Source organism: Gnatocerus cornutus, unplaced genomic scaffold, assembly GCF_029298725.1.
Source record: "Gnatocerus cornutus isolate USDA-ARS CGAHR unplaced genomic scaffold, icGnaCorn1.1 ctg00000430.1, whole genome shotgun sequence".
In the NCBI taxonomy this organism is placed as follows: domain Eukaryota; kingdom Metazoa; phylum Arthropoda; class Insecta; order Coleoptera; family Tenebrionidae; genus Gnatocerus; species Gnatocerus cornutus.
Genome location: NW_028275745.1, coordinates 10001 through 21410, shown reverse-complemented (window position 1 = coordinate 21410; position 11410 = coordinate 10001). Strand labels below are relative to the sequence as shown.

General features: G+C 39.4%; 1 non-coding gene across 1 annotated transcript; it reads right to left on the bottom strand.

The window, feature by feature from the left end:
* Window positions 1–803: 803 nt before the first annotated feature.
* Window positions 804–2725, bottom strand: LOC148165271 (small subunit ribosomal RNA). Its single transcript, XR_015771621.1, has one exon. It is a non-coding gene; the product is annotated as a small subunit ribosomal RNA (ribosomal RNA).
* Between the last annotated feature and the right edge of the window lie 8685 nt (window positions 2726–11410).

Here is an 11410-nt window from a genome sequence, read left to right as displayed (position 1 = left end):
TGACGATTGACGGTGTATATAATTTTGAAATGGTGCAGTCGTACGCTCCGTAAAGAGAATTTTACCGTTTCTAACGAAATCACTTTACCACATCTACCAAAAACATTAAAAAAGCAAGGTGTGATGTGTGTGCGATCGCTCGTTTAACGGCGCTTTCAAAAAACTCTTTGAAGCGTCTAACGACGAACATCATTCACGCGAATCGTAGAATCGGGAGCGTTTCTCGCCGGTCCCGTAGCCGGGCGTAAATCATTTAAAACCCACGGTGTCGTAACCTAATTCGACACCTGCGATTTTCTTCTTTCTCGACTACTCTGCTACATCCTCTCCGTGTGTCCGAAAAAAGAGGACTTCTAACGTCTTTCGACTTTCGCGGTGGAGTTCACAACTTCCGCGATCCGGTCGAAAAACCGAAAGCGTCCTCCTTCTTTCCATCATTGGAAAAGATCGAGAGATAGTACAAAAAAAAATCAAAAAATCTAGGTACCCGAAGAAACAGCCGTATGCCCGAGCGAATTCGGTTTTTCTCGTTCAAAAAAGGTGAAAAACTCGATCGCAAGGACCGGCGCTGCGGGCCAGCGTAACGCTATTGTTTTTCCGAATATGTACGATTCGTAGTTCAAAACGTCGTACACACGGTGTTTCAAAAAGAAACAAGCAACGGCACGACAAAAGATCGTGCCGTCGACTCCATGTCATCGACGACGGTGTTGTAAAAACATAAGTGTACATCGACACGATCAAATGAAAATGCATAATAATAAATTATACATATGTCAAAATTCGTGTGTACGAGGACACGTTAATGATCCTTCCGCAGGTTCACCTACGGAAACCTTGTTACGACTTTTACTTCCTCTAAATGATCAAGTTTGGTCATCTTCCCAGCGACATCGACGACGTCGAAACGCCATCGCGTACCGGTCCGAAGACCTCACTAAATCATTCAATCGGTAGTAGCGACGGGCGGTGTGTACAAAGGGCAGGGACGTAATCAACGCGAGCTTATGACTCACGCTTACTGGGAATTCCTCGTTCATGGGGGAACAATTGCAAGCCCCAATCCCTAGCACGAAGGAGGTTCAGCGGGTTACCCGGACCGCTCGGTCAGGGAGGACACGCTGATTCCTTCAGTGTAGCGCGCGTGCGGCCCAGAACATCTAAGGGCATCACAGACCTGTTATTGCTCAATCTCGTGCGGCTAGAAGCCGCCTGTCCCTCTAAGAAGAATTGTTTGTACGCCGACAGTAAAAACCGCGCACGACCACCGGGCGAACCAGGATCGACGGGCCTTTGGGATGTCGAAATACGCCTATTTAGCAGGCTAGAGTCTCGTTCGTTATCGGAATTAACCAGACAAATCGCTCCACCAACTAAGAACGGCCATGCACCACCACCCACCGAATCAAGAAAGAGCTCTTCAATCTGTCAATCCTTCCGGTGTCCGGGCCTGGTGAGGTTTCCCGTGTTGAGTCAAATTAAGCCGCAGGCTCCACTCCTGGTGGTGCCCTTCCGTCAATTCCTTTAAGTTTCAGCTTTGCAACCATACTTCCCCCGGAACCCAAAAGCTTTGGTTTCCCGGAAGCTGCCCGCCGAGTCATCGGAAGAACGTCGGCGGATCGCTAGCTGGCATCGTTTATGGTTAGAACTAGGGCGTATCTGATCGCCTTCGAACCTCTAACTTTCGTTCTTGATCAATGAAAGCGTTTTTGGCAAATGCTTTCGCTTCTGTCCGTCTTGCGACGATCCAAGAATTTCCACCTCTAACGTCGCAATACGAATGCCCCCATCCGTTCCTATTAATCATTACCTCGGGGTTCCGAAAACCAACAAAATAGAACCGAGGTCCTATTCCATTATTCCATGCACACAGTATTCAGGCGAAGTTTTAGCCTGCTTTAAGCACTCTAATTTGTTCAAAGTAAACGTGCCGGCCCACCTCGACACTCAATGAAGAGCACCGCGGCGGGATTGAGTTGGGCCGCCCTCTCGAGCTAAGCCCACCGGCAGGACGTCCGCGGCACGCCAGTTGACACCGCTGAACGATGAACCGGCGGCGCGGGACACAGATTCGACTACGAGCTTTTTAACCGCAACAACTTTAATATACGCTATTGGAGCTGGAATTACCGCGGCTGCTGGCACCAGACTTGCCCTCCAATTGATCCTCGTTAAAGGGTTTAGAGTGTACTCATTCCGATTACGGGGCCTCGGATGAGTCCCGTATCGTTATTTTTCGTCACTACCTCCCCGTGCCGGGAGTGGGTAATTTGCGCGCCTGCTGCCTTCCTTGGATGTGGTAGCCGTTTCTCAGGCTCCCTCTCCGGAATCGAACCCTGATTCCCCGTTACCCGTTACAACCATGGTAGGCGCAGAACCTACCATCGACAGTTGATAAGGCAGACATTTGAAAGATGCGTCGCCGGTGCGAGACCGTGCGATCAGCGTAAAGTTATTCAGAGTCACCAAGTTGTACGATGACGGAGACCGCCACCGATTGGTTTTGATCTAATAAAAGCGCTCCTTCCGTTTCCGGTTGGAGCTCTGTTTGCATGTATTAGCTCTAGAATTACCACAGTTATCCAAGTAAATGTGGGTACGATCTAAGGAACCATAACTGATTTAATGAGCCTTTCGCGGTTTCACCTTAATTTGGCTTGTACTGAGACATGCATGGCTTAATCTTTGAGACAAGCATATGACTACTGGCAGGATCAACCAGGGAACTGCGTTCTTGTTTTAAAATAAGAGAGTTTTAGTCTTTCTTTCCTTCTAGTCATATAAGCTACAATAATCGTAGAATTTCGGAAAGACACCTGCTGCTCTTATAAAAAACTGAACACTTTCCTATTATTGTTTTGAAGAAAGTGTGCGTGTCTGCGAAACGAAAACCTCGTAAGAAGAGACGTAACGCCACGCGATCTTTCTGGATGGAAAATTTTTCGACATTTTTCTCACATCATCCTTGATTGAATCTCCTGCAACAATTTTATTCTTATTCATCCGTTCTAAGTTGTCGTCGTCGTCGAAATAAATAATTTGTACACACTTCGGGGTACACGTTTGTCAAAATTCATGAAATGCAACGTAACATTTTTACTTTAATAAATTTTTACAGTGCATTCAGATCGACTAAACGAACAACGACGGATGAATTGATTTATGGATTTTTATTTGTTGCGACTCATCGGAGGAGAGAGTGAAGAAAAAATAATCCAATATCATGGTTACGGAATAATTTTCTATGACTTTTTCATCCTTGTTTGAATCTTGCAACAATTAATTTTATTCATCCGTTCTAAGTTGTCGTCGTCGTCGAAATAAATAATTTGTACACATTTCGGTACACGTTTGTCAAAATTCATGAAATGCAACGTAACATTTTACTTTAATAAATTTTTACAGTGCATTCAGATCGACTAAACGAACAACGACGGATGGATTACTTATTTTTGTTGCGACTCATCGGACGAAAAGTAGAAACATAATCCTCCATTGTAATATAGTTTTTTACGGAAAATTTTTCTTTTATTTTATATCCTTGATTGAATGCTGCATTTTATCCGTCTTTTTTTCGTCAAAAACAGAGATCAATGCGATTCATCGGACGAAGAAATAATTTCCCAGTTCAAAATTTAGAGATTTTTGGGCACATCGACTTGAAATTTTATCGTAAAGAAAAAATATCGTCGTCGACAAGCAAAAGTTCAAACATTCTCCATACTCTTCGCTAGATTGAAAGCGACGGTTTATTGTGAGATTTCTCTTTAGAAATATTCACACGTTACGAGTTTATGAAATTTTATTTATTTCAAAATTCTCGCTCGGACTTTAGTGAGTTGACGCATTTGTTAATTTTTGGTCGTTCTGACACGAACACATAAAATCTTTGATTGCATTTGGACCGCTAACATAGAAACGCTCGCCGCATCCGCAATCTCGCTGTGCATGGTCAATGGCAAGATTTGTCATCCCTCAAACGATGGTGGGTCCACAGGGTACACATTCCGGCCATCGTCCCAACTACGGGTAAGTCGCGGTGTACGAGAGGTAACAAGATAATCGGACGCACATAAAATCACATTTCGATCGTACGCTTTTGTCCGCTGCTACATACCACCACTACTATCCCTATATATGCCAGCGCGGCAGCGTTCAGCTCTGAATCACTCGATGCGCGAAACGGTCGAAATCCCATAGCGCGCCGGCCGCTCGCTATGGGCGAGGGGTCGGGTAAATCGGTCTGATCGCTCGGTGCAAAAGTCCGTTTGGGTACTTAGAGACGGAATTTTAAAATTCTGATTTCGCAGATCAATTTCAAGGGTCATTAGGACTCGAATGCCGTTAACGGTGTTTTGAAAAAAATATTTTTTACGTTTTTACGGCATTTCGACCGAACACCTCAGTTCCGACTTCGGACTTAGAATAATTTTCATCAAAATTTCGAACGCCTCAGTTTCCAGAGGGTTTTAGATCCCGTTTAGTTAGGGGTTTGAAATTATCACAGCCACCCTTGTTTGGTGTTAGTTCGACCGTAACTTTTGTTCGTTTGCATTTAATTTCGATTTTTCTCGGACTTTTGGTCAATGTAAATTTATCAACCGCTACACTTCCGACTTCGGACTTAGACGAATGAGCGCCGAACGCTACAGTTTCGACTTCGGACTTAGAAAAATTTCGCTCGACCGCCACAGTTTCGAATTGGACTTAGAAAAATTTCGGTCGAACGCCTCAGTTTCGAATCGGACTTAGAAAAATTTTGGTCGACCGCTACAGTTTCGACTTCGGACTTAGAAAAATTTCGTTCGAACGCTACAGTTTCGACTTCGGACTTAGAAAAATTTCGCTCGACCGCCACAGTTCCAACATGAGACTTAGAAAAATTTTCATCAAAAATTCGATCACCTCAGTTTCGACTACGGACTTAGAAAAATTTCGGTCAACCGCCACAGTTCCTACTTCGGTCTTAGAAAAATTTTGATGAAAATTTTGAACGCCTCAGTTTCCAGAGGGTTTTAGATCCCGTTTAATTAGAAGCTTGAAATTATAAAATCTACCTTCTATCGATGTTAGTTCGACCCAAACATTTGTTCGTTTGCATTTAATTTCGATTTTTCTCGTACTTTTGGTCAATGTAAATTTGTCAACCGCTACACTTCCGACTTCGGACTTAGACGAATGAGCGCCGAACGCTACAGTTTCGACTTCGGACTTAGAAAAATTTCGTTCGAACGCTACAGTTTCGACTTCGGACTTGGAAAAATTTCGCTCGACCGCCACAGTTCCAACATGAGACTTAGAAAAATTTTTATCAAAAATTCGAACACCTCAGTTTCGACTACGGACTTAGAAAAATTTCGCTCGACCGCCACAGTTCCTATTTCGGACTTAGAAAAATTTTCATCAAAATTTCGAACGCCTCAGTTTCCAGAGGGTTTTAGATCCCGTTTAATTAGGAGCTTGAAATTATAAAATCTACCTTCTATCGATGCTAGTTCGACCCAAACATTTGTTCGTTTGGATTTAATTTCGATTTTTCTCGGACTTTTGGTCAATGTAAATTTGTCAACCGCTACACTTCCGAGTTCGGACTTAGACGAATGAGCGCCGAACGCTACAGTTTCGACTTCGGACTTAGAAAAATTTTGTTCGAACGCTACAGTTTCGAATCGGACTTAGAAAAATTTTGGTCGACCGCTACAGTTTCGACTTCGGACTTAGAAAAATTTTGTTCGAACGCTACAGTTTCGACTTCGGACTTGGAAAAATTTCGATCGAACGCCACAGTTCCGACTTTTTTTCGAAACTGTAGCGTTCAGTCAAATTGCCGTAAAAACGTAAAAAACTTTTTTTACAAAACATGGTCGACAGCATTCGAGTCCTAATAATCCTTGAAATTGATCTGCGAAATCAGAATTTTAAAATTCCGTCTCTAAGTACCCAAACGGACTTTTGCACCGAGCGATCAGACCGTTTTACTCTACCCCTCGCCCATAGCGAGCGGCCGGCGCACTATGGGATTTCGATCGTTTCACGCATCGAGCGATTCAGAGCTGATCGCTGCCGCGGCGGCATATATAGGGAGTACTGATGGTAAGTGGCAGCGATGACGGACAAGTACGCACGATGAATGGATTGACATGAAATCAAATGTGCGCGTCCGTACGATCTGTTACCTCTCGTACATCGCGACCCCGTTTAATGATATTATGCTAAATTAAAAATAAAAATACATCGATGAAATAAAAAGTGGTAAATCTCTAGAAAGACAATATACCGCTGTGAATAAAAATTTCTCGATGAATAGCGAAATGTGAATTAGTCCGCCTGTAACGTGCATTTTGCGAACGAATTAGCTAATTCACCGCTAGTTAAAAAACGTGACCACCCAGTGCTCTTATCCAAAGTCGTCTGCAAATGAGATGAAATTAATAATCTTGACTCTAATGCAGACGACAAATTGAATTGAATAATTTACTTGAATAATGTGACGGATCTATAAAATAAAACACAAAGCCCGAAACACCAAGCAGTAAAAATCTCGATTATTGTTCCGCCCGTTGAAAAACAAAAGATCCGTCACATGGTAAGCAGAACTGGTGAAAATTGTGAAAGACTTGTTTCTCCTCCGATAACAAGCTTGAATTAAATATGATCAAGTGAATGATATTGGAAACCAAAGAACGAAACTGAGGAGAAGCAAATGTTCAGTAATATATTATGAATAATTATAATATTAATATAAATAATAATATTATATTAAAAATGGGAATTGTATGTGGTTGATGGAAAAAGTTTTTTTTTCTGTTGACCGCTACAGTTCCCAATTTGGACTTAAAAAAAAAAAAAAAAAAAAAAAAAAAAAAAAAAAAAAAAAATGTGTATACGGAAGGTAAAAAGCAAAAAATAAAATATTTTATTATTTTTTTTACGGGTCCCTACCGCTACAGTTCCCACTGAATGTGTCCTTTTCGCGCTAAGTCCATGCAGTCGCTACAGTTCCGAAACTGGACTTGTAAAAATTTCGACATTTTTGAACGCATCAGTTCCGAACGAGGTTTCAAAACTGTAGCGTTCGGTGTAAACGCATCAGTTCCGAATGAGTTTTCGCAACTGTGGCGTTTCATTTTTGTGCTTTCATGGTTGCATAAACAATCGCCAGTGTGAACGCTTCAGTTCCGAATGAGTTTTCGAAACTGTAGCGTTTCATATTTCTGCTTTCATGGTTGCATAAGCAATCGCCAGTGTGAACGCTTCAGTTCCGAATAGATTTTCGAAACTGTAGCGTTCAATGTGAACGCTTCAGTTCCGACTTTGGACTTAGAATAATTTTCATCAAAATTCGAACGCCACAGTTTCGAAAGGGTTTTAGATCCCGTTAGTTAGGGACTTAAAATTATGACATCCACTTTCGATTAATGTTAGTTCGGTCCGAACTTTTGTTCATTTCCATTTAATTTCAATTTTTCTCGGACTTTTGGTCTTTGTTAATTTTGTCCTTTCGAAACTGTAACGTTCAAAGTGAACGCCTCAGTTCCGAATAGATTCTCGAACTGTAGCGTTCAATGTGAACGCTTCAGTTCGAATAGATTCTCGAAACTGTAGCGTTCAATGTGAACGCTTCAGTTCCGAATAGATTCTCGAAACTGTAGCGTTCAATATGAACCGCTTCAGTTCCGAATAGATTCTCGAAACTGTAGCGTTCAATGTGAACGCTTCAGTTCCGACTTTGGACTTGGAATAATTTTCATCAAAATTCGAACGCCACAGTTTCGAAAGGGTTTTAGATCCCGTTTAGTTAGGGACTTAAAATTATGACATCCACTTTCGATTAATGTTAGTTCGGTCCGAACTTTTGTTCGTTTTCATTTAATTTCGATTTTTCTCGGACATTTAGACTATGCGAATTTTAGATTTTTCAAGCTGTAGCGTTTGGCGAGAACGCCGCAGTTACGACAGGTTTTGTGTCAGACTTTCAATAATCTGAAAAACTCCGAAAAAAGAAAATAATTAGTGTTTTCATGGTTGCATAACAATTTAAAATTCATGCACAAAAATAATCCATCTATATTTCCGTTATTCAAGAATGCAAAGGAAAGACGAAAGTTCGGCAACAATTAGTTTCCGCGGTTGCATAACCATTCAAACGTTATGCTTAAACACAATCCATTTACGATATATAATAAAAATAAAGCTTTATTATCAACTTTGAAGTCCATTCTATTGCTGATCTTTAGACCTATAGATTAGGTCAAGATGTCAAATGTCAAAAAACAACTACAGGTTCCTGTATTTGTAGCAATGCTGGCGCCATCTGTAGAACAGTTACCTAAACTTGAAAGTCAAAAAAATTACAGCTTTCTGTAACTATTAATGTTGGTATCGCCACCTGTTAGTCGAAAACATAATTTAGTGGCGCCATCTATATGACAGGTCTGGAACTTCAGAAATGTCAAAAATTACAAGATTCTGGGTTAATTTACGTATTTTTCTTGAATTTTAAGCATAATTTGACCTGACCTGACCCTAAAATGGCGCCATCTATGTGTCAGGTCTGGAACTTCAGAAATGTCAAAAATTACAAGATTGTGGTTAATTTACGTATATTTCTTGAATTTTAAGCATAATTTGACCTAACTGACCCTAAAATGGGCGCCATCTATGTGTCAGGTCTGGAACTTCAGAAATGTCAAAAATTACAAGATTCTGGGTTAATTTACGTATTTTTCTTGAATTTTAAGCATAATTTGACCTGACCTGACCCTAAAATGGCGTCATCTATATGACAGGTCTGGAACTTCATAAATGTCAAAAATTACAAGATTCTGGGTTAATTTACGTATTTTTCTTGAATTTTAAGCATAATTTGACCTGACCTGACCCTAAAATGGCGCCATCTATGTGTCAGGTCTGGAACTTCAGAAATGTCAAAAATTACTGTTTTTTCCTTTATTTTACATATTGTTTTTGAATTTTGGCGCCTATTTTAACTCAAAAATGGCGCCATCTATATGACAGGTCTGGAACTTCAGAAATGTCAAAAATTACAAGATTCTGGGTTAATTTACGTATTTTTCTTGAATTTTAAGCATAATTTGACCTGACCTGACCCTAAAATGGGCGTCATCTATATGACAGGTCTGGAACTTCAGAAATGTCAAAAATTACTGTTTTTTCCTTTATTTTACATATTGTTTTTGAATTTTGGCGCCTATTTTAACTCAAAAATGGCGCCATCTATATGACAGGTCTGGAACTCCATAAATGTCAAAAATTACAAGATTCTGGTTAATTTACGTATTTTTCTTGAATTTTAAGCATAATTTGACCTAACTGACCCTAAAATGGCGCCATCTATGTGTCAGGTCTGGAACTTCAGAAATGTCAAAAATTACAAGATTGTGGGTTAATTTACGTATATTTCTTGAATTTTAAGCATAATTTGACCTAACTGACCCCTAAAATGGCGCCATCTATGTGTCAGGTCCTGGAACTTCAGAAATGTCAAAAATTACAAGATTCTGGGTTAATTTACGTATTTTTCTTGAATTTTAAGCATAATTTGACCTGACCTGACCCCTAAAATGGCGTCATCTATATGACAGGTCTGGAACTTCATAAATGTCAAAAATTACAAGATTCTGGGTTAATTTACGTATTTTTCTTGAATTTTAAGCTATAATTTGACCTGACCTGACCCTAAAATGGCGCCATCTATGTGTCAGGTCTGGAACTTCAGAAATGTCAAAAATTACTGTTTTTTCCTTTATTTTACATATTGTTTTTGAATTTTGGCGCCTATTTTAACTCAAAAATGGCGCCATCTATATGACAGGTCTGGAACTTCAGAAATGTCAAAAATTACAAGATTCTGGGTTAATTTACGTATTTTTCTTGAATTTTAAGCATAATTTGACCTGACCTGACCCTAAAATGGCGTCATCTATGTGTCAGGTCTGGAACTTCAGAAATGTCAAAAATTACTGTTTTTTCCTTTATTTTACATATTGTTTTTGAATTTTGGCGCCTATTTTAACTCAAAAATGGCGCCATCTATATGACAGGTCTGGAACTTCAGAAATGTCAAAAATTACAAGATTCTGGGTTAATTTACGTATTTTTCTTGAATTTTAAGCATAATTTGACCTGACCTGACCCTAAAATGGCGTCATCTATGTGTCAGGTCTGGAACTTCAGAAATGTCAAAAATTACAAGATTCTGGGTTAATTTACGTATTTTTCTTGAATTTTAAGCATAATTTGACCTAACTGACCCTAAAATGGCGCCATCTATGTGTCAGGTCTGGAACTTCATAAATGTCAAAAATTACAAGATTCTGGGTTAATTTACGTATTTTTCTTGAATTTTAAGCATAATTTGACCTGACCTGACCCTAAAATGGCGTCATCTATGTGTCAGGTTTGGAACTTCAGAAATGTCAAAAATTACTGTTTTTTCCTTTATTTTACATATTGTTTTTGAATTTTGGCACCTATTTTAACTCAAAAATGGCGCCATCTATATGACAGGTCTGGAACTTCAGAAATGTCAAAAATTACAAGATTCTGGGTTAATTTACGTATTTTTCTTGAATTTTAAGCATAATTTGACCTGACCTGACCCTAAAATGGCGTCATCTATGTGTCAGGTTTGGAACTTCAGAAATGTCAAAAATTACTGTTTTTTCCTTTATTTTACATATTGTTTTTGAATTTTGGCGCCTATTTTAACTCAAAAATGGCGCCATCTATATGACAGGTCTGGAACTTCAGAAATGTCAAAAATTACAAGATTCTGGGTTAATTTACGTATTTTTCTTGAATTTTAAGCATAATTTGACCTGACCTGACCCTAAAATGGCGTCATCTATGTGTCAGGTCTGGAACTTCAGAAATGTCAAAAATTACTGGTTTTTACTTTATTTACATATTTTTTTGAAATTTGGCGCCCATTTTGACCCTAAAGTGGCGCCATCTATGTGTCAGGTCTGGAACTTCAGAAATGTCAAAAATTACTGTTTTTTCCTTTATTTTACATATTGTTTTTGAATTTTGGCGCCTATTTTGACTCAAAAATGGCGCCATCTATATGACAGGTCTGGAACTTCAGAAATGTCAAAAATTACAAGATTCTGGGTTAATTTACGTATTTTTCTTGAATTTTAAGCATAATTTGACCTGACCTGACCCTAAAATGGCGCCATCTATGTGTCAGGTCTGGAACTTCAGAAATGTCAAAAATTACTGTTTTTTCCTTTATTTTACATATTGTTTTTGAATTTTGGCGCCTATTTTAACTCAAAAATGGCGCCATCTATATGACAGGTCTGGAACTCCATAAATGTCAAAAATTACAAGATTCTGGGTTAATTTACGTATTTTTCTTGAATTTTAAGCATAATTTGACCTA